A 23,512-nucleotide genomic window follows, 5' to 3' on the forward strand; every position below is an offset into this window, starting at 1 on the left:
AAAGACAGATTTAAAACTAACGAAAAACATTTTATTTTTTCTATTTATTTATGAATCAAGAAAAACGTAATAATAAGTCAGACATTTTACCACGTGTTTCTAGAACGACAGTGTGCTTTTATGGCTTTTTCATACAAATTCCATAGCATTTTTTTGTATTTTGACGTTTAGTAAAAAGTAACTTATTTGACTAGTTGGAAACTATACTATTATTCAATAAAACAATACAGACACATCCGTAGGGTTTAATAAGTCAAAGATATTAGCAATAACACGTATATTGAATTGACCTTAGCTGGTTACATTAATAAGTTAGTACCTATATCATTTTTAGTAGGTACATTTTCATTTTTTCTTCTATTCAAGTCTGCATGGTATCCGATAGTCGTTGAAACCTACTTTCTATATAAATGATATATTAAAGTTTTTTCATAAACATATAAAAAACCCAGAAGAAAATTAAAGAAATATCAGTACGAACAAGCCCAACCCAACCAAAATCATTTTGTATGATTTGTTTACACCACAGTATTTTCGAATTCGAATAAGAAAATGATATAAACATGTATTTTGCCATCCAAAAATTACCTGAACTTTAACTCTATGTCAGCAATTCTTCTACTTAAGTATATCGATAGTCCAACTTATAGTACACCCACATCTCAAAGTTTTTCGGATTGTAGGCAAACACTTTTTGACAGGCTTTTTTTTAAACGATTTACGCAGAAATTTAGCCAGTTTATTGCTTTATCGAATTCTAATTTATATCGAGAGATACGTTTAACTAGATATTTTTTGCGGAAACTGGATATTGCTTTCAAATATCAGAGCCAAGGCACTTAATATTACAATTAATAGTTCTACAAATGAGAAAGAACAGGATCTAATAAGAAGTCATTTTGGGTCTAAAGATGTAAATCAGTTCTGAATATCTGTTATTTAAAGGTAAGAGACCCAAATCCCGAATTTAAGAAAGAACTTTCATGATGATATTATACCGTGAAATTGGTCAGAAGACTTTCGTACTCAAGTAGGAAAACCTAAAACAGTATTAAGTTCTTACTGTTACAAAAACTGTATTAAAACCGTTCCAAGTAAAAAAGTAGGCGCAATATTCGAACCCTGGTAGCTATTAATTTTATCTAAATCAAAAATACAACCCGATTCTTCTTGTAGTTCAGTTTCAGTTGGAGCAACAGCGTAGATTTTTAACCTAAAATTTGGAGCATTTTTGCAGCAAATTATGAAAATACGAATTTAGGCATAACTTTGAGAGAACGGGCATACATTAAGTATTTAAAAGGTTGATGTTTTTATTTCATAGCAATTTTTGATCGCTTTTCTCTATTAAATTATAATAATGACCTGTTTTACTCGAGCACAGTATTGTTTTTACCTAGATCTAAAATACAGCCAAAAGTAAACCCTATTGTCATTGTAGTTTGACTTCCAGGCAGAATGTCTTCAAGAGGGGCCATCGGAGGTGGTTTTTTCGGCTTTGGTGGTTCTGGCGGCTTTTCATCCTCTTCGGGTTCATCCTTTTTTCCCTTCTTTCCTTTTTTGCTTTTCTTGTCCTCTTTTTTATCTTTCTTGTCTTTCTTCCCCATTGTGCTTACTAAACTGAGGACTTACGCGTCAGAAGTTTCTTCAACACTCGCAACTCCTCTGACATAGATTGGCTTTTGTTTCTTTACCTCGTCTCAATTCAGTACTAACTTAACAATTCGCCTGGTTGTGGTCAGAATGTTATGGTCGGAATGTTATGGTCGGAATGTTATGGTCAGAATGTTATGGTTAGAATGTTATGGTCAGATTGTTATAGCCCGAATTTTAAGCAGAACGTACTTCTGGGGACATATGCCGCGGTCTCAGCAGTGTGACACTTTTGGACTTGCTGTATAAATTAGGAGCATTCGAATTGTCAGAGTTCGGTGGAGCTGACGGCGCCGGCGGGTTAGGTGGGGTGGTAAACTGCGTTGGTGGAGTAGGATTTAGTGGAGCAGACACCAAGTTAACTGTAGGTGTTAGTTGTTCCGATGGGGGATCTTGAGAGAAGCGACGCTCCACTGAAATTAAACTTGTTGTATTAATTGTTGGAGAGACTTATATCCGATTTATCAATATGATGAATATTTAAACAACAAAGTTCGGTAGGCTGTGGGCACCTGCCTATTTCATCTTGCGATATATGTACCTCTGACTACCCCAATTGGGATATAGTTGTGAGCTTATGTTGTTATTTAAAGGTTTATTAACATTCAATTAAGTAAACTACTTATTGTAACGAATACTGAGAGGGATGATTCAAACCATGCTATATAAGTATAAAAAAGTGGTAAGTATGAATACTCGAGCATGTATGAAATTTTTAATAAGACTGGAAGTGACAGTAGATGATCCCTGCATAAAGTTTTAAGTAATAAAGCCTTTTATTTCTTTTTATATTAAGTACTGCATCGTATGTCCAATGTGCTCCGAATACATCCCGCTTAGGGACGGTACTGCAAAGTATCAGCGTCCGAATGACGCAATATACGACCCCGATGACCGATTACGCTAGCCACAGAGGCGACCAATCAGCTCGCGACACCAAACACTTCAGGACCCCGATACCGACCCCGCCAGCGTGGTCTACGATTTCCCTCAATCAGCGCTCATCGCTATCGACCCACTAGGGTCCAATCATTCTTTCAAATATTTTTCCTCTCAGACGACGCCCTGAGCCGAGGTTCGCGCACAACTGGGCACTCTCAGGCCAGTTGTCTTAAACGTTGTACCGGGTGAGAGCCTTCAGCGCTCCCCATTTGTCCGGCTAAGTAGTTAATGCCATCTGCGGCAAATCTACAATAAGTCACGTCGAAAAAAATGTCTTATGTGCTCAATAAAGTATATAATTCGAATCCCGGCTCGGGGTCTAAACCAAGCGCTGAATTTAACGAGTATCAATTTATGTTTGGACAGTAGATAATTGATATCACCTCGTTTCCTGGATTTGTGCCCCGTTAATGGCAATAAGCTCGCCCTTTATTACACGGGACTTAAACATAGCTGGCGAGGACTGTACATACTATACATCTCTGTATACCCCTTTGGGGATACAGGCGTGAAGCTATGTTATGTTAAGCATCATGGGATTACATCAGTTTGTCTGGTAAGATATGGCTGCCTGAGTAATATGGCCGCATGTCGGGTCTTTTTTTGTTTGTTTTTGTTTGAAGTTGATGGTAGGGCTGGCAGAGGAAGACCTAGAAGGACTTACATTGAAAAATTGGAGATGTCCTTAGAAAAGGTTTAGTACGATCTATTCAAACCGGCGTGAGTGTATGAAGCGATTGATGAATGTGGAGGAAGCAAGACAAGTGTGTCAGGATCGAAGCAAATGGAATTCTATAGTCTCTGCTTGCCCCGATGGGAAATAGGCGTGATGCGCGGCGCGTTATGTATGTTGTTTTTGTTTCGTGTTTCCCTTGGGCTAAGTACTTCATTATCAGCCCATCAACGTCCCCACTGCTGGGGCACGGGCCTTCCCTATGGATGGATAGGGAGATCGGGCCTTAAACCACCACGCGGGCCCAGTGCGGATTGGTGGTTATTAACGACTGCTAATGCAGCCGGGACCAACGGCTTAACGTGCCTTCCGAAGCACGGAGGAGCTCGAGATGAAAACTTTTTTTTTTGTGGTCACCCATCCTATGACCGGCCTCTGCGAAAGTTGCTTTACTTCAACAATCGCGGACCGAGCGCGTTTACCGCTGCGCCATCGAGCTCCATAAGGGCTAAGTACTTATTTGTACTATATTGTATTGAAATAAGCGTGTTCTAATGTATGAATGCAATTTTTCCGTAAAAGTTTGATAGAATTACTTACAAAAGCCCCTGATTTTAGCTTCGATCCTTCTTTCAAATATAGTGCCAACCAGGAGGAACATAACAATCGCGAGGACCACAGGTGCTATGTACCACCATTCGATGGATTTTTCCTAAAATAAGAAAATAAAGAAACATATTAACTTTACGAACGCCAGAACGCAGATCTCAATCGGACACAATGTAAAGTCTATTGTGTCTGGTTGAGATCTCGGCAGACGAGAGGTTAAACAGTCTCCGTGGTCTAGTGGTTAGAGCTTTGAGCTCACGATCTGGAGATCCGGGTTCGATACCCGATGGGGTCACGGTCGAAAATCATTTTGTAAGACTATTTCCTTTGTTTGGATAAGACACTGCTGGCTGAATCACCAGATTGTCCGAAAAAGCAAGACGATTCCGTGCTTCTGAAGACACGTTAAGCCGTTGGTTCCAGGCTACTAGCCCAGAAGCCTCCACCAACCCGCACTGGACCTGCGTGGTGGAGTATGCTCCATACCCCCTTCGGTAGATTGAGGGGAGGCTTGTGCCCAGCAGTGGGACGTGTATAGGCTGTTTATGTTTATTATTTGACTGAAAACTAAAACACTGTAAGGACGTCAATCGATGACAGAAAAAATAAAAAGCAAACTCATAACATCTCTAATCCTGTTAGTTGACCTTGGTACCGACCCCGCCGGCGCGGCGTGAACGTTGATTTTACTCATTCAGCGCGTGTCGCTATTGCCAAGTAGCGTCGATTAAATTCTTTTAAATATTATCCTCTCAGACGACTCCCTGAGCCGAGGTTCGCAGCTAACTGGGCAACCTCAGGCCCTTTATCCTAAATATTGTACACAATGAGACCCCTCAGCGCTCCCCATTTGTCCGGCCGAGTATTGAATGCCATTTGCGGCACATCTACAATAAGTCACGTCAAAAAAAGATCCTGTACTTTTGAACGACAACAAAAATTGGCCTCGGAAATTATCTCATCAGTTAATTTATCTAATCAAGAAATTATAGTCAAAGAATGGATGAGTTACCTACTTCCTGAAGAGAAGACAGGCTATAACAGTCCGCTGAGGCCATCGACTGGTAACTTTAGAATTCGGTATTTTTCTTCACAATCATATATATTACGTCAAAAACCGTGTATATTTTGTGTTTTTTGATCCATTATCCTGCTTAGGGTGAGTGACACTGCAATTTATCACGGGGGCCTTGGCTCGGGTTTGACATTAGGAGAACTTGACAAATGTTTTTTTTTTTACTTTTATCCAACCCATTAAAAGGAAGTTTGAAATGGCCGGCTCGGTTTAAAAAGGTTGGCGCTTAGAGATTTATCAAAAGTTGATGAGTTTCTACTTCTTGCGGGATGTTCCATTTGGATCTGTCTTTTTATTTTTAAATATAATAGGCTCGCGTTTGACCACAATCTCACCTGAGTAAGTGACGATGTGGTCAAGGGTGGATCACGCTTACCTAGCAAATGCCTATTCAATCTAGTCTTGAAGACTTATAACTAGTTGGAAATGACTTGACTGTCAGATCTTCAGTCAATGGAATGTTTTGCGGGTGCACAGAAATGATCGGACTGATTCAATTTATGAGTGTTTCAGGTTCCGAGTGCTTCGGAAGCCGCGAAAACCCGTTGGTCTCGGCTAATAGCCGTAATCATCATCATCAGCCGTACGACGCCCACTGCTGGGCATAGGCCTCCCCCAAGGATCTCCACGACGATCGGCCGTAATACAGCGCCGTTTTGCCATTTAACCCGCCGATCAACTTTAGTATTAATTAATAGCAACGGTAAGGAGTAAATAGCTGTAGGTGCTTTATCGAGCACATCAAGTTCAAAACAAGTACTATATACTCACGTAACCTGATTGCTAAATAACAATTTCATCCAAAATTCAAGAAATAAATATACTGACCGTCGCAAGTCAATACATTTTTGAAAACATTTGTATGTACGAAAGAATGTATATCTCCTTCCAAGAAACTGAAAGGCATATTTACAAAGCAAGGAATAAAAATAAAATTGCTATTCAATACCTGGTAATATTATCGCATGTGTCGGAAAAATAAATTTAAAGCTCATGTTCAATAAAAGTACGTGGTATTAAAAATCAATCTAAACAACTTCGATACATTTATTTTATTTACTAACGTCATAAGTAGGTATTAAATTTCGAAATTTTCTGAGGGAGCTGTTGGAAGAAATTAAATATACTGAATGTTTCAAATCAATATTTGAAAAAAAATATGTATGTAATACGTAAAAATGTATCTCTCCTTCCGAGAAGCTGTGAAAGCCATACTTACAATACAAGGAATAAAAATAAAAATTGGGGGTTTTGTATACGTTTTTACATTAAATATCAGCAAATATTTTGAAATTGTCAGCAAATAAATTCAAAGCTCATGTGAAGCTTACTTTATGCAGAAAAGCTTATTATAAGATTAATGATTACTTACCTAAATAATAAAAATGCCTGGTATTAAATGTGTTCCTCTAGTTATTAAATAACTTGTAATGTATAATTTTAAAGATGTGTTGCTGTTGCAGTGTCTTGTCATTTCTCTTCAGCCTTAACACCTTGCGAAACGACGTAGGTTCAAAAATGTTACATTGATCTTCAACAAGTGTATCCATGATAATTACATAGGATAAATGTTTCTGATTTCTGATCTAAGCAACTTTAGAGTGGTAGAAAATCGATACAACCCCATCTTCTCATCAGTATGTGTTGTCCGACCACGTTCGAGCGACCCGGATAAAGGCGTACGATCCGGTCCAAACCGTAAAGGTTTAACGGACGTGCGCTCCTTTCAGTCCGGTTTATGACGAAGAAAAAAATTGCGCCGCGATGCGAATCCGATGTGATAATGATGGTCATTTTTTACTTACAAAGGGAGCTATTCTGTTACATAATGTCTTTAGCTTTAGGTGTTACAAAGATTCTATTGTAGGTACCTACTGTCGACTTTACGTTAGGCCTCGTTTGGGGACCCGCTGGGTGTCATGCGGCGATCATAAAGAGGCGGCGCGTGTCAAGCTGCGTGGGCAGTTCAGTGACAGCGGTTCTTGTAGCGTCAGCCGCCGCGTCGCCTGCCATCGCTTTTTCTTACCTTACCTATTAGGGAATGCATTCCGATCTCGCGAGATGTCGTAAAATTTTTCAAATTTTTCGGGAACAATCCCGAAGCATAATATGACGAGATCCCATTCGATATAGACAGGATTGGGCGAACCTCCTTGAGTTATACTTCTTGCTTTGATTATGCTGATTTCCAAAGAACACTTAATTAGTTAGTTAGTAATATTGAAGAATCCTGGTGTCAGGGTTACTATTGAACCAAAAGCATCAGTAATTAGTAACCGGGACCAACAACTTAACGTGCTTTCATAAACACGGATCATATTACTTTCGAACAATCGGGTAATCAGCCTGTAATGTCCGAACAAAACTAGGGATCACTAAGTGATTTTTGTGATATGTCCCCTCCGGAAATCGAGTCTAACGCTCAACCACTGGACCACGGAGGCCGTTATCACTACATAGTATAGAACAAAGTCGCTTTTTCTGTCTCTATATCCCTATGTACGCTTAAATCTTTATAACTACGCAACGGATTTTGATGCGGATTTTTTTAAATGGATGAGTGATTCAAGAGGAAGGTTTATATGTATAATAATATCCATTTCAGTCAGCTAGGTAACGTGAAGAAATACTGTTATTTTTGAGGTTTTTAATATGATGTCGTAAATCATTTAATTTTTTCCTCAGCATTGCACCCGAGCGAAGCCGGGGCGGGACGCTAGTTAGTTATAAAATGTAAAATTATAATTGCCCCAAATATATAGAATAGATTCACAGCTGATGTCAACACGATCACAGACTATTGGTCCTAATCTTAAGCTCATTGTAGGCGTATTATCAACCCTTGTAGGGTTCCGCTGGAAGGTCAAACCGCGACCCAAGTTCGGGTTCCTATTTAACCAGTTAAACATTCCGACCACGTCCACTGCTAACAAAAACAATCGACACGCAACAAATCCGGACGAACGATCGTAGGACGGTTGTTACTAGGCCTGGGACAAAAGTTGAGTCAACGAGTTGACTCAATTTGAAATCACATTGATATATATTGTAGAGTTCTTTTAAAACACATTTACATACATAAACTCACGCCCATTTCCCACTGGGATAAGCAGAGACTATGGAATTCCATTTACTTCGATCCTGACACACTTCTCTTGCTTCCTCCACATTCATCAATCGCTTCATACACGCTCGCCGGTTCAGAGTAGATCATACTAAACCTTTTGTAAGGACATCTCCAATTTGGTCAATGTAAGTTCTTCTAGGTCTTCCTCTGCCAGCCCTCCCATCAACTTCAAAAAACTATACCTAACAAATATCGATTATATTCAATTTAGAATCATTAGAGCTAAGAGAATATTTTTTTGTAGAATAAGCGACTGGGCACGTTAAGCTGTTGGTCCCGGCTATTAGCCGTAAAAACACCTTCACCAACCCAGTGTAGTGGAGCAGCGTGGTGGAGTATGCTCCATATCCCCTCCGGTCCATTGAGGGGAGGCCTGTGCCCAGCAGTGGGACGTATATAGGCTGTTTATGAAAGCGACTAAAATAATTTACCAACACTTCGAAACTTGTTGTCTTAGGAGAAGTTATTGTCACAAAAAACTCTTTAACTTGCTACTCGCCTACTGTAGTTCTTTCTAGAACTTCACACACTCTTATAACTAACTGGCTAGGGTTCCTTTCCATACCTTATGTTCTACATAACATAATATAATCTCACAACTATATCGCAATTGGGGTAGTCCTTAAGTTCTCTGTGCTCAATAAATTTTATTATATTTTTAATGATATTTTATGTTACGTAGATTCACTTGCTTTCGTTTTAATAAAAAGTCTATTGCAACTTGTACGGTACTTTTTAAGTCTTATCTCTGAGTCGTCATCTCCTTAGCATTATCCTGTTTTCACAGGGTCCACTAACTGAAGATTTCACAGGTCCCGTTTTTACAGAAGCGACATAAATACCTCTATATATCTCTCGATATTTTGCAGCTTCTTTTCCCCGGCTATACAGGTTGTGAGAAGCTGCAGTAGTTTTAGGCGGATGAGACGTTCCTTATGTAAAATTGACGATTCAAAGTGTAACTATGTTGTTGGCAACACCAACTAAAATACTTTTTTCTGTATAATTTTTAATCTGTCACTTTCTCTCGCTCTGTGTAACAAGCACCCACGCATTACTAATAAATCTATAAATCTCAAGTTGGGCGTTTAATTGGAAGACCAGACCTCAACAATGTTACCTACTGAATAAAGATATTTTTGAATTTGAATTTTAAAAACACATAAACAAAAAAGTGTAACAAAAACCAGAAAGGTTGGTAAGTACGTCATATTATCATATTTTATCAAGACTTAAGTAGGTACCTACATTCCAGCTAAAATCATATAAATAATTGTTTATGTTCACGATGTGATTGATATCTCTGAGTAATTTCTGTATTTCTAACACACAGGGCCGGCCTACGTCCCCACTACAGTAGTTACCGATACTTAGAAACATGATTAGTTTTGTTCAAAAATCAAAATCGTAATAAAGGGTGACCATCTACCTAAACTATCAATTTACGGTCATCATCACCAGCCCATTAACGTCCCCACTGCTGGGGCACGGGCCTTCCCTATGGATGGATAGGGAGATCGGGCCTTAAACCACCACGCGGGCCCAGTGCGGATTGGTGGTTATTAACGACTGCTAATGCAGCCGGGACCAACGGCTTAACGTGCCTTCCGAAGCACGGAGGAGCTCGAGATGAAAACTTTTTTTTTTGTGGTCACCCATCCTATGACCGGCCTTTGCGAAAGTTGCTTAACTTCAACAATCGCAGACCGAGCGCGTTTACCGCTGCGCCACCGAGCTCCTCAATTTACGGTATTAAGGTTCAAATTATTTATTGATGTTGTAGGTATTATTATTCGATAATATAGTTGAGTGTCATAGTAACATATTATACATCAATGGTCATATTGGTCAGGATACGTAAAGAGACTATCACCAAGTAATAGATAAAAAAAGATGAATATTATGCGATGACCCAATTTGTCAACAAAAAACCATCTAAAGCAGATATCATGCACAAAAGTGACATCTAAACCGTGCAACGCATGCTGAATTCAATGAGCTAACTCACTGAGTCAAATCAATTGAGCCGATCACTAACGCGGCCTACACCGGCAGTACGGATTATACTAACATGTACTAATTGCTACGTGCGCCGCATCGGAAGAGCGTGAGAAATACTTGCCTCAGTCAACCTGCAGCCAAAGTATAGGGAAGACAGTAGGTACGGTCACGAGAATTAATATGAATACACTTTGGTACCATGTCACATTCACTTTTTTGACAAATTGAACTGTAAGTCTCAATAAATGTCAAATATGTTAGTGTGACAGAGTCCTAAAGTGGGTACATTATATTGCTCATGACTGTACACTAACCCCCGAACTATTTGATATTTGTATTTGGTAACTCTCCGCCCCGCACCAATTCGTAGCGGGCACCGACCTCACCTCCTCTGGGTCTTTTTTAGTATTAAATGCCCTTTAGCCGCCAAGGGAGCGAACGCGCGGACTATCTGTCTCTCGCTCGCACTTAAGCGTTAGACGGCACACAGTAAGAATGAGATCTTTGTATTAATTAGAATTAAATGACCTTTAGCCATCAAGGGAGCGAGCGCGCGGACTATCTGTCTCTCGCTCGCACTTAAGCGTTAGACGGCACACAGTAAGAATGAGATCTTCGTATTAGTCTTAAATGGCCTTTAGCTGCCGAGGGAGCGAACGCGCGGACTATCTGTCTCTCGCTCGCACTTACGCGTTAGACGGCACACAGTAAGAATGAGATCTTTGTATTAATTAGAATTAAATGACCTTTAGCCATCAAGGGAGCAGGCGCGCGGACTATCTGTCTCTCGCTCGCACTTAAGCGTTAGACGGCACACAGTAACAATGAGATCTTTGTATTAATTAGAATTAAATGACCTTTAGCCATCAAGGGAGCGAGCGCGCGGACTATCTGTCTCTCGCTCGCACTTAAGCGTTAGACGGCACACAGTAACAATGAGATCTTTGTATTAATTAGAATTAAATGACCTTTAGCCATCAAGGGAGCGAGCGCGCGGACTATCTGTCTCTCGCTCGCACTTAAGCGTTAGACGGCACACAGTAACAATGAGATCTTTGTATTAATTAGAATTAAATGACCTTTAGCCATCAAGGGAGCGAGCGCGCGGACTATCTGTCTCTCGCTCGCACTTCAGCGTTAAACGGCACACAGTAAGATTGAGATCTTTGTATTAGTATTTAATGGCCTTTAGCTGCCAAGGGAGCGAGCGCGCGGACTATCTGTCTCTCACTCGCACTTCAGCGTTAGACGGCACACAGTAAGAATGAGATATTTGCTATTTGTATTAAGTAATTAGAATTAAATGGCCTTTAGCCGCCGAGGGAGGAGCGCGGGGATTGTTTGTCTCTCGCTCGCACTTACTGAACGCTTACTTAATGGACTTTCGAATTTGATATGGAATTAACCTACCTTCCTCTTTGCCCTGTGGCACAGGTTAACACCGCCGAAATACATCGCTGTTTAGATTACATTAGATTACACGATAACGCCTAATAAACCCCTTTTTTGTAAAGGTAGACAGAAATTAGCCGGATTATTTGTGTGTTCCGCCGTAATTTTGCGTTCCAGCTTAATTTTACTTTTTAAAGGGATATGTTTACGCGTTAATTACGTTTTTGGGTGATTTTAAGCAAATTTTAAATATTAATATTGATCAACATGTTTAAGCTTTCTTCGAAATGGTAAGGGCTTAAATTTTTAAATATTCATTAGGTATTTAAAAAAAATCGTAGATTTACTGGTTCGAATCCGAGACTTGAGTTCTTAACCACTGAATCTAGCTTTATGAGTTTGAATTCGTTGTTTGAATCAAAGAAAATGAATATCTATGTCTATAGGCTCGTCCTCTATTACACTGGACTTATAATTAATTAATCACAGAACAAATAAGGTCGATTCTTGTGTTGTTAATTTGAAAAATTCTAATGACGTCATCAGAAGGGACGCGTAACTTTACAAATAAACAAATGAAAATCGACTTGCTGGAAAATTCTGACAGCGGGTACGTTGCGGAAGAATTTTGATCCACGGGAAGTGTACAAACACAGACCACGCTTCATGTGGCAGATCCACAACGGTGAACGATTCATAACCACATTGGCGTAAACTTTAAAACAAAGCAACCGCTATTATGACCGAAAACGGAAAAAATCCGGTGATATTGTGTAACAGCCGGCAGAACGACTGACGCAATCGGCGCCGTAATTTTCCTGCCTTGCTTTATCTAGGAGGACAATGGAACTCATTTCGGTAGCACAATGAATTTCATTTTGGACGCGATCCGCCCAAATATGCCGTCATTAACCCGCCACGGTTAAGGTTCGGTACAGATTCGTATACAACTATACGGGGTGTTAGTAACACCGTAGCGAAAACTTTGAGGGTTGATTCAGGTGAATTCGGGACCTCGGGTGCCGCAGTTAACCAATATTAATACAGAGTGTTAAAAACACCGTACCCAATACTGATCTTTTTTTTTGACGTGACTTATTGTAGACTTTCTGTAGACGGCATTAACTACTTGGCCGGACAAATGGGGAGCGCTGAAGGCTCTCACCTGGTACAACGTTTAAGACAACAGGCCTGAGGGTGCCCAGTTGGGCGCGAACCTCGGCTCAGGGTGTCGTCTGAGAGGAAAAATATTTGAAAACATTAATCGACCCTAGTGGGTTGATAGCGATAAGCGCTGATTGGCGGAAATCGTCGACCACGCCGGCGAGATCTGTATCGGGGTCCTCCAAATACTGAGGAGGATGATTCCGCTCATGATTCTGAGACGATATCAAGTTGAATTTTCCGTCGGAAAAGTATTTGTTTATTCATTTACTTTTAGGTATATTAACAGCTGAATACTAAAGAAATATGTAATTTAAAAATAATGAAAAAAAATTGCGAAAGAAAATTCCACTGGATATAAACTCAGATTCATGAGCGGAATCATCTTCCAGTATTCGGTACGGTGTCACTAATAATATTAGCGAACTATGCCCCCGAAGGAGTGTGAGCCGCAGTAGCCCAGTTGGTAAAACGCTTGTCTCTCACTTTGAGAGAAAAAATATGCATCTAAGAATTAAACTACGTAATTGGTACCAAAACCAGTCTTCGAATGCCCGTATCCGAACTAATCCAAAGGCGAAACTTCATATCCGTAACCCTGTTTTCAAGTCCATATCTCCATATCTACGGACGAATTCGGGACCTCGGGAGCCCAGTTCATCTCCCTAGCATTATCTCTTTTCTCACAGGGTCCGCTTACCTACCTGAAGATTTGGCAGGTCCGGTTTTTTACAAAAGCGACTGCCTGTCTGACCTTCCAATCCGCGACAGGTTAGATCACATATCTCCGAAAATGCATTATATTAATTCTAGGTCATCCGAACCCATACATTTCCTCCCATATTCAACCACACCCGGACTATGACATATGTTTTCCGGTTAAAAAAGGTAAGAACCGATGCAAGTCACGCTCCGTTGACGTGGGTTCGGGTCGGACGATTTGTCGAACGATACATATATCAATTACATAGGGATAACCGGGGAATATCAGTGGAGTACAACCTTAACCTGCAGTTCTTCACTGCAGGATAGTAGATGAAGATCAATAGTTGGACGAATAATAAAAAGAACAATCAAATGAATAAGGTTACCCGATCTAGATGCATGATGTATTCTGTGGTTGCAGTTAGTAGATCTAGTACAAACCAGAACTCTTTTTTGATTCTATATACTAGTATGGTACTATTCAGAGGTGGAGGACAGGAGTCCTATTACGGCTTTGAAATAGACTACTCTGAGCGCCTTCCCTATTGCGTGAGACAGAGTACTGCGGGGCGGAAGGCAAGATGGAAACCACTGCCCTATTTTTCCCTAAAAAGTAGCATGGAGAATGCTACCCCGACAAGAGCGTGGCTCTTAAATTATTGATCGTGATACTAGTAGGTATGGTACAGTACCCAGTTTAGGACCCCGTCGCACTAAAATTTTTTAACATTTAATTAAGTCTTAACATAACATAGCAACATAACATTACTGAAGGGGTATACATTACCCCTCTGTAGTATTATCACCCTTCAGTCCAAATATACAAATATCGAATATCATCATACAAAGGGTTCCCTCCTTATCACACGAAAGCTAAAAACCTTAGTATCATCGGCTATTTATCAAAAAATACTTTTGTATACAGTACGAAAGTAATGATAAAATTGCAGCTTACAACATAAAATATACATTGCCGGTAAAGTGGCTATGGAATTTGAGAAGCAGTAGAGCTATCGTAGTTACCTGTTTGCAGGAGAAAAAGGAAAAGAGAGAGGGGTTGAACCGGCGACAGCGGTTCATATACAAAATGTGCGTTAGGGCTTTTCCATTCTCTTTCTTCTATTCCGTGCTCTCAACCGTACATACATACATACTTATGAATACTTGTGAGCAGAACCATGTGTCAAACCTAATCACAATTTGAGCGCCATTATAACGCTGATAAATTATAGACATTCTCGAATCCAGAATAAGGTTCGAGAAACGTGACTATGTAAACGCAAATGAAAAACTTATACGTATTTCTAACAGTGCTAAGTCCTGTAGACACCATTTAATTTTATTTTAAGTTAGACCTGTCATTTTCTTCATGTCGGTGTATGTGGAGGAAGCAAGAGAAGTGAGCTTGTGTGGATTCTATAGTTTCTGCTTAGCCCGGTGGGAAATAGGCGTGAGTTTATGTATGTATGTATGAAATTAAATGAAATGAAATGAAATTTATTCGCTCTAGAGTGGTACACAAGATCTTAAATATACATTATATCAATAAAAGTCCATCACTCAACCATACAGCGTGCGAATATTAATATTAAATAATTTATAATTAAAGGAACATGCAATCTTTAATAAATGTCTCAAAAAAAAAATAACAATAGATATTTCAAATACACAAAAAACAATTAACCTTAAATGTGTCGGTGAATGACTATATTTGGTTCAGAATGGCAGCAAATAATAAATGTGTTTTCAGTTAGGCGTTTACTAGCAGACTGACAGTAAATACATGCATACATACACACACATAAACTCACGCCTATTTCCCACCGGGGTAAGCAGAGACTATGAACTATGGAGACTATGGTTTTTTTATGTGACATTGACGATATAATTACAAAAAATCGTAGAGCTGGCTTATCTCTATACGTATATCTATATATGCTTAAATTTGTATAAGCTACGCTACAGTGGTATCTAGCCATAGAGGCGGCCAATCTGCTCGCGACACCAAACACTTCAAAACCCCGATACGACCCCGCCGGCGTGGTCGACGATTCCTCATTCAGCGCTTATCGTTATCGACCCACTAGGGTCGGTTAATTCTTTCAAATTTTCTTCGTCTCAGAAGGCGCCCTGAGTCGAGGTTCGCGCCCTGGGCACCATCAGGCCTGTTGTCTTAAATTTTGTACCGGGTGAGAGCCCTCAGCGCTCCCCATTTGTCCGGCCAAGTAGTTAATGCCATCTGCGACAAATCTACAATAAGTCACGTCAAAGAAGCTACAGTGGTATCTATCTGTTTCCTCATGCAGTACTGAACTGAGAAGTAACTAAGAACAATAAAGTAAGTCAAGTGAACTTCTTAAAAGTCCATTGTTCATAGTTCTCGGTGATATTTCTTGGGAACTGTCGAAGCCAGTTTACTTCCAGCTGGTCAGGTACAAACATTTCAAGTCAAACAGCAAACATAAAGTCTGTTCAGAGATGATTTATTCAAAGTCGAATTAAAATAAGTTTGTTGTCGTGCTGTTTATGTTCTGTGGCTCTTGAGTTGCTTATTACATACATAAACTCACGCCTATTTCCCACCGGGGTAAGCAGAGACTATAGAATTCCATTTGCTTCGATCCTGACACACTTCTCGTGCTTCCTCCACATGCTGCGAGTTGCTTATTATTAGGTATTTTGCATACAGTACTATTTATATAAGTAGCTATATTATTTATTAATTAATTTTTTGTATGTATATTATGTATTTATTTGAATAGAATAGAATAGAATAGAATAGAAATTGTTTATTATAAAAGGACGCCACACACAAAGACAAGACAATAACATCACTTATTTTTTTTTTACAAAACAATAATAAAAAGCATAGAAGGATGTTCATTACAAAGATCATAAGGTGGTGGTGGACGTCCTGAGATAAAAGGGCCTCACTCAGCACAAGTCGCGGCGTGAACCACGACGCTGGTATTATGTGGACCCTGTTGGGTGAGGCACGAACGTCGTGTTCCATAAACATACGTTAATATTCGTACATAGATTAAATATTACCAAATTACTTAAAATAGAATGTAGGTGTACATATAATATATTTTATATATTTATCACAAAAACGTATACATAAATGCTTAATATTATAATAGTAATTAATGCAAGCGGATATAGTACGCACCTGATATAAACAAATACGAATGCATAGAACATAATAAGTAGGAATTATATTATATAAGTATGTGTATTGTGTAGTCTGTTTGTGTTAGTATCTATCGCGCGCGCAGCTCCTCGAGTCAGCTCGGCCGGCAAAGTACCTAGTCCAATTTCTGCCAGTATAATACTTATTGATAAGATATTTTTCCCATTCGACCGTCGCGCCTCCGAACAGACACGACGCATTCCGAAGAAAAAGAAACGAAATTATAATAAATTGTAATAAAATTGCACATTAAATCAAATAATAGTGAATAATAGTAAAGCAAAAATACATATTTAAATAGGAGACAACAAATTTCGTCAAATGCTGAACAACATCCATAAACATTTATACAAAACAAAAAAGTGCAACGGGTATAAGTAACGAGCCGTCATCGCATTCAAGGTTAAATTGAAAACCCCGATAAACCTTCCACGAGGTAAGTGTTTTCTTCTTAAAGTACCTACCCACAACATTACCTAACTTGTATGGGTATACGTACCTACCTACTTTTTTTTTTTGTTGATTGAGGGACAGTATAATGAAGCCTATGTGTGCGATTATTTTCCAGATCACGCAAATATCACCCGACGGAAAGCATAATTATTATTATGACAATGGTTGCGGCGCCGCATCCAGCCCGCTGGGAGGACTCCGCCGCGCTACCGTGTTGAAACCAATGAGGTAAACAAACTTTATTGGTATTTGATGTATATTTATTAGTTTAGTAGTTGCATATCTAGGAGATAGCATTTGTACTTTGATTTAAAGCTGTGAATTGTTTTCAGACTACGAAACGGCGGCGGCAAATCGTTCCAGCACTTGGATGCGGCGAAACTGAAACTGCCACGAAAAGCGGTGGTGCGGTGACGAGGTATTGCGAGTGAGTAGTACGACGCACGGGTCCTGGCAGCAGTCACGTCGCGGGACCATACTAGTTTGTCCGCAAGATATGGCGGTAATTTAAATTTAACTACTCCGAACATCAGCGTTGCAAAATGATACTGTCTGCGATATTTCATTTTTAAGATTTTAGCCTTGTTTATGTAAGGTGTTACGTGTGTGCGGGGAGGTATTTTGAAGCAGAATCTAGCGCAAGCATTCTGTACTCTTTGAACTAGTTTTTGTGAGCGCGCCAGCAGCCGAGGCCCATACACAGCGTCCATATAATTGAACTTAGATAAAACTAAAGAGTCGCATAGTTTAATTCGAATGGGAGTGCTTAAATATTCTCGAATTTGGTACATTACTTTTAATCTGTAAAAACAGTTGCTAGCAGTGTTCGTAATGTGCTTTTCAAAAAGTAACTCCTCGTCCATTAGCAACCCTAGGTTTCGCGATTCAGACACTCGCTGTACCACCTCGCCTCGAATACTAATGTTCAACCCTTGACGCGTAATACTCTCTATCTGTTGTCTAGAACCCAAGACCATATACTTCGTTTTATTTCCGTTAAGCATTAGGGTGTTCGCTTCTGCCCAAGCTGCTACACGTTCCAAGTCCTCTTCTAGTCGCTTTACTGCCAGACGGGTATCACATGGCTTACACGAAGTATAAACCTGTATATCGTCGGCGTAAACGTGAAATTTGCAATTTTTTATTTCTTTCATCACATCGGCGCTGTAGATGATGAACAGAAGAGGACCCAATATTGACCCTTGAGGAACTCCCCTACTAACGGTTTTAGTGATAGACCTAACTGAGGAACCGTCCTCGTTGCATAGTTCAACAAACTGCGCTCGATGATCAAAATAGCTGCTAAACCAATTTATGCTATCCACGCTAAATCCATAATAATGTAACTTTGATAGTAGTATTGGCACATTTATACAATCAAAAGCCCTGGAGAAGTCTAGTAATGCTAATAAAGTCCCTTGGCCATCGTCACGTGCAGCCAGTATGTCATCAACAACCTGCAGCAAGGCAGTTGTGGTGCTGTACCCCTTCCTGAATCCTGATTGCACGCCCGGTAGAATGTCATTTTTTTCTAAGAATGTTATAAGCTGTGAGGCAACAGCTTTTTCTAATATTTTGGATATACAGGGTAGGATGCTAATCGGGCGCAAGTCTTTCAGTTCGGTAGCATTCGAAGTTTTTGGTATTGGCCTAACCAATGCTTTCTGCCACATAGCTGGATAAGTATTTGTACGAATGGAGCAATTGATTATATCAGTAATTATAGCCAGGGTTTCAGGCAGGACAAGCAGAAGCATGTCAAGCGAAATACCATCAACTCCGACAGCTTTTGTTTTAATGGTGCGAACTATTTTCATAATATCACTTTCTGAGACCCTGCTCAAAGTAAATGTGTTGGATATACACCGATGACATTCAAAGAAAGTTAACTGTGAGATCTTGACATTTATGTTGCCGGGAACATTTAAAAAATAATTATTTATCTCGTCTGGGTCTTTAAAAACATTTGCTGGAAATTCTGGTCTACTTTTTATTCTAACATTTTTTTTAATATGCTTCCACAGAGTGCGCGAGTCATTTTCTGTGGAGTTGATATAATGTTCGAAGTATGACCGCTTCTCCCGATACAATGCCTCACTCACTACCTTTTTTAAATCTTTATAGAAAGTTTTATGACTATCCTGTTTACTAAGTCGTGCTCTAGTATGTGCCTCGTCTCGCTTTTTCATCATTTGCCTTATGTTGTACGTTATCCATGGGTATTGTTCGTACCTAACAACCTTAGTTTTGAGAGGTGCGTGGACATCGAACAAATGCAAAATCGTATCAACGTATATAGTAACCATATCGTTTACATTGGACAGTGAGCTAATATAGCTCCAATTTAAAGATGACAGGTCCTCATTAAACATTTCTAAGTCAATGTCTTTTAAATATCTTCGCGTAACTCGAACGGGCGACGGTTTGTATTTGGGAATATTTATTAGACATGTTACGAATGCATGTCTTCCCAGGTCAGGGACATAGTCAACACCAACAGAGCTCCCCTTTACATCCGTGCAGACTACGTCGATTAGTGTCTCACTGTGGCATGTGAAATGTGTTGGTTCAGTAACAAGTTGTTCCAAATTAAAACACGCAAGAAAGTTATTGAATTTCTTAACACTGCCGTCGCGATCAACGGCGTCCAGCGTATCAATGTTAAAGTCGCCAAGGAGTGTAGTATGGTCAGCCCACGAAAATGCAGACATAGACTCGGATAGGGCCTCCAAGAATAGGTCTACTGTCACCCACTGCGGGCGGTACGCGGTGCCTATAACGATTTTTTTAGTGTTGAGTGTAACAGTGAGCCACATCTGTTCAACACACCCAGACGGTGGGTGAGGAAGCACCCGGGCAGAGAGGCCGCGGCGGGTGTAGAAGCCGACGCCGCCACCGCGCTTACGTTTGCCCGGCGGCCGCGGCTCGTGCCGCAGCCGGTAGCCCGGCACGGCGGGGGCGCGGCCCTCATGCCCCTCCCTCAACCACGTCTCGTTAATTGCCATTATATCCACGTTGTGCCGATTCATGGCCACTAAGAATTCGTCCTGCCCCGTTCCCAAAGAGCCTGCGTTAAATAAACCAACCTTTAATTTTCGTGTTAAAATCATTTTAGATATATTATAATATAATAAATATTTGCATGTATTTATTGGTAAGTTTTACTTATAATTTGTACCCGCAATCTTTCAATTTCAATTTTTACATTTTTCCTCGCCTTATGGTTGTCTGGAAGAAATCGCATTAAGCGATAAGGCCGCCATTTGCCATGTACCTAGTTAAGAGTCTTTTGTAATTAATTATTTTTATTTTGGTGCAATAAAGTATATTTGTATTTGCAAAATTGTTTACTTTGGAATGTTTTCGTTACGGAGTCACTAACACCCTGTATTTCATTATACCTCATCCAAAGCACATCACTAGTCCCTTGACACCCCTAACAGCTATACTGTTGATCTGTGAGTCAAATTCACATCTTACCTTTCATCTTTTTTGTTCAAGCCCACGATACGGGACCGAGGGACACCCACGTACGCAAGATACGTTCAGAATACTGAACACAAACTATCACTAATGTTGCGGAAAAAGAGGTGATGATTAATTGAGAACGGTTTCTGAACGCACCCTCGAATTCGTATGTTGTTTTTGTGCGATAAGCTGTTGACAAATGGGATAAAATATTGGACTGTGGGTACTATTTGTTTTATGGGTCTGGGTATAATGGAAAATGTTACGTTTGTGATACCTAAAAAGCATGAAGGTCTGGTGCTCATAATGTGGGTGACGGCCCGCACGTAGTGTCGTAGAAATAAAAATTTGGCCTTTGAATAAGAATAAGAATAAAATAAATTTATTGCCAGTAACAATTTACATTTGTTATATGAACTAGGTAATTATAAATATTGCGAATACGGGCAAAAGGAAATGGCTCAGCTTGTGCTGTGATGGAGCCATGCTATGGCGCCATCCAGCGCTGGTTTTCAGTCATTTCCTCTTCCTGGGATATTGTGCGGAAGTAATTGTCAACGAGGGCTAGAGGACATTAAATAGAAATATACAGTAGCTTGCCTACTAGGCCTTTGGTAGTTAGGTTTTTTTTATAGCACTGACCTATGCTTAGAGAAACTTTATTTCTATGTGACATGGACGGCAATCAGGCAGGCGGGCCACCTTATGGTAAATGGTCACCGCCTATGGACATTTCCAGTGCCCGTAACACTTTGAAGAACCCCATTGCACAGCGCAACTCCGAAATATTTAGGACTAGCGGCCGCCCGCGACTTCGTCCGCGTGGATTTCGGTTTCACGGTAAGAATTTCCGATTTTTTTTAATTAAGCTACATTATTGTAAAGTTTCATTAAAATCCATTCCGTAGTTTTTGCGTGAAAAAGTAACAAACATCCATACTCACATACTTTCACATTTATAATATTAGTAAGAAGTAAGATTAGTAAGATATTGGTCCTAATTCCTAATTTTATTTTAAGTTATACTTGTCATTTTCTTATCCGTTGGAAAAGAAAGGCACAGGTAGTCGACAGGCATAAAATTTATGGAATACACGTCAATTTTAAGCAGAAATCTAAAACCACCGTCTAAAAATTTTACATCAGCCAATAACCCGACAAAGTTAAGTAGACAGCACGTCAAACGGATTACAATACCAGCGATCTCGCCTATTTTATTCGCTCGGATTATTCATTTGTTTTAAAATTAACTTGTTGACAATCATCCGTCCCTTTCCTTTTCGGCTTATAAGAAAATGACAGGTATAACTTAAAATAAAATTAGGTGTCTGCAGGAATCGGGGCTATTATAGCGCCGGCGTCGACATAATGTCGTCATTACTACCACATACTAATTATTATACTAGTCAATCCAGCCAGTCCGATTTGTCAAGGTCATGGGCCCGTGCATCAAGATCGGGAAAAACGTCGTTATTACTCGTAGACTCGCTCGAGATCGTGGTTACCATAGTTACGCCCATCAATTTGCTATTATACTATGCAATGCCAAGGTCCGTGTTGCTCTATGATACAATCTTGACCGCGCAGCCCGTTACCTTGACGCCTCCAAGACGGATGGATTTCATAGTATAATAACCGCTAGAGATCGAAAACGCGTGGACAGGATGAGGGCCCTTAGTTTTGAATCGCTCGCCTTCAACTCACCTTCGAAAATATATACCCATTTCACATAGCAGCACTTCAGAACTTGGTATATATTTTCGAAAAGAAAAAAAGTTTTTAGTACTATAAAGTCGGTCATTCCAAAAACACAGCAAAACCCTTCACCTTTTTAGTTACACTATACACTATACCCAACCCCGTCAAACCTCGTTATCACAAACCTTCGTGTAATATATTCGCCCACCAAGACGTTGAAATTCAGAAATAATACGGAAAAGGCCAAAAGTGAACGTTAGAATCATCCTAACCGACGCCGGTTGAATTTATTGCCACTTAATATCGTTTGAAGTTTACACCGAAGCGAATAGACAGGACGACGGAAGAAGACATGCAGCGAGTTTTATAAAGGAATGTTTAGCATGGAGCATTCTTTTTTATTTTTAGCGTGACTTTTTGTAGACTTGGCTGTATAAATGGCGAGCATTGTGGCAAAGAATAAAGAATAAAACTGCGTATAGAGCGGTAACTCCCCACATCGCACCAAATCAGCCACCTATGGTACTCATTTACAAAGCACTCACATAACACCCTGAGAGTGCAATATAATAATGCTTTTAGAGGCGTGATGAGATTACCGTGGCGGTGTAGCGCGTCTGGCATGTTTGCTGAGCATAGGTTCAACGATTTTTTCGTCGTACTGCGAAATCTGAGGGCCTCCTTCGAACAGAGAGCACGTGCGTCCCCGAACAAGATAGTAGTATCTATATAGTACGGTTTTATATATATGACACGAATTTTAACAAGATTATTTATATGTGACATAAGGTACATCCTGTTGACATGTTTTTTAACCGTTTAATTTATTTTATTGTATTGAAATTAATTTTATTGTATGGGACTAGTACCTGAAATAAACGATAAATAAAGAAACTAATAAAATAAATTCGTATCGCGTGCCGAGCTGGATTTTTCAAGTCATCAATAATAATCAAGATTATTGGAATTTTAATTTAAATGACAATGAGTGCTGCAAAAATCGCACTAACATTTATGATACCAAAGCAACTTATTCAAATGGTTCTTGAACATTAAAAGGTTTAGAGCCACTGGCTGAGAGAGCAGCAGTTGCATCTGGACCTTTTTCACAATCGCACGCGGCGCGACGTCTGTCGCAGGCCTCGACCAGTAGCAGTACAACGTTTATCTACGTAGAAAGCATTCGCTCGTCTATTGGTCGAACCCCGCGACCCGAACGACGACGAAAATCTACGTAGAAAGCGTCCGCTTTTCTATTGGTCGAATGACGACGAACAAACGCGAACATCCCTGAACATACCAGATACATTTCAAAGCAACGTTTATCCACGTAGACAGCGTTCGCTGTTCTATTTGTCG

At 39.9% G+C, this 23,512-nt stretch overlaps 1 protein-coding gene and 1 long non-coding RNA gene across 3 annotated transcripts in view; one reads left to right on the plus strand and one right to left on the minus strand.

Moving 5' to 3' along the window:
• Positions 1-23,512, minus strand: part of LOC126374853 (hemicentin-2) — a 644,718-nt gene that overhangs the window by 538,214 nt on the left and 82,992 nt on the right. The gene's annotated exons all lie outside the window — the stretch shown is intronic.
• Positions 16,578-19,074, plus strand: LOC126374903 (uncharacterized). The gene is made up of 3 exons (XR_007567504.1): positions 16,578-16,970; positions 17,103-17,215; positions 17,320-19,074. It is a non-coding gene; the product is annotated as an uncharacterized LOC126374903 (long non-coding RNA).

Source organism: Pectinophora gossypiella, chromosome 18 (assembly GCF_024362695.1).
Source record: "Pectinophora gossypiella chromosome 18, ilPecGoss1.1, whole genome shotgun sequence".
In the NCBI taxonomy this organism is placed as follows: Eukaryota; Metazoa; Arthropoda; class Insecta; order Lepidoptera; family Gelechiidae; genus Pectinophora; species Pectinophora gossypiella.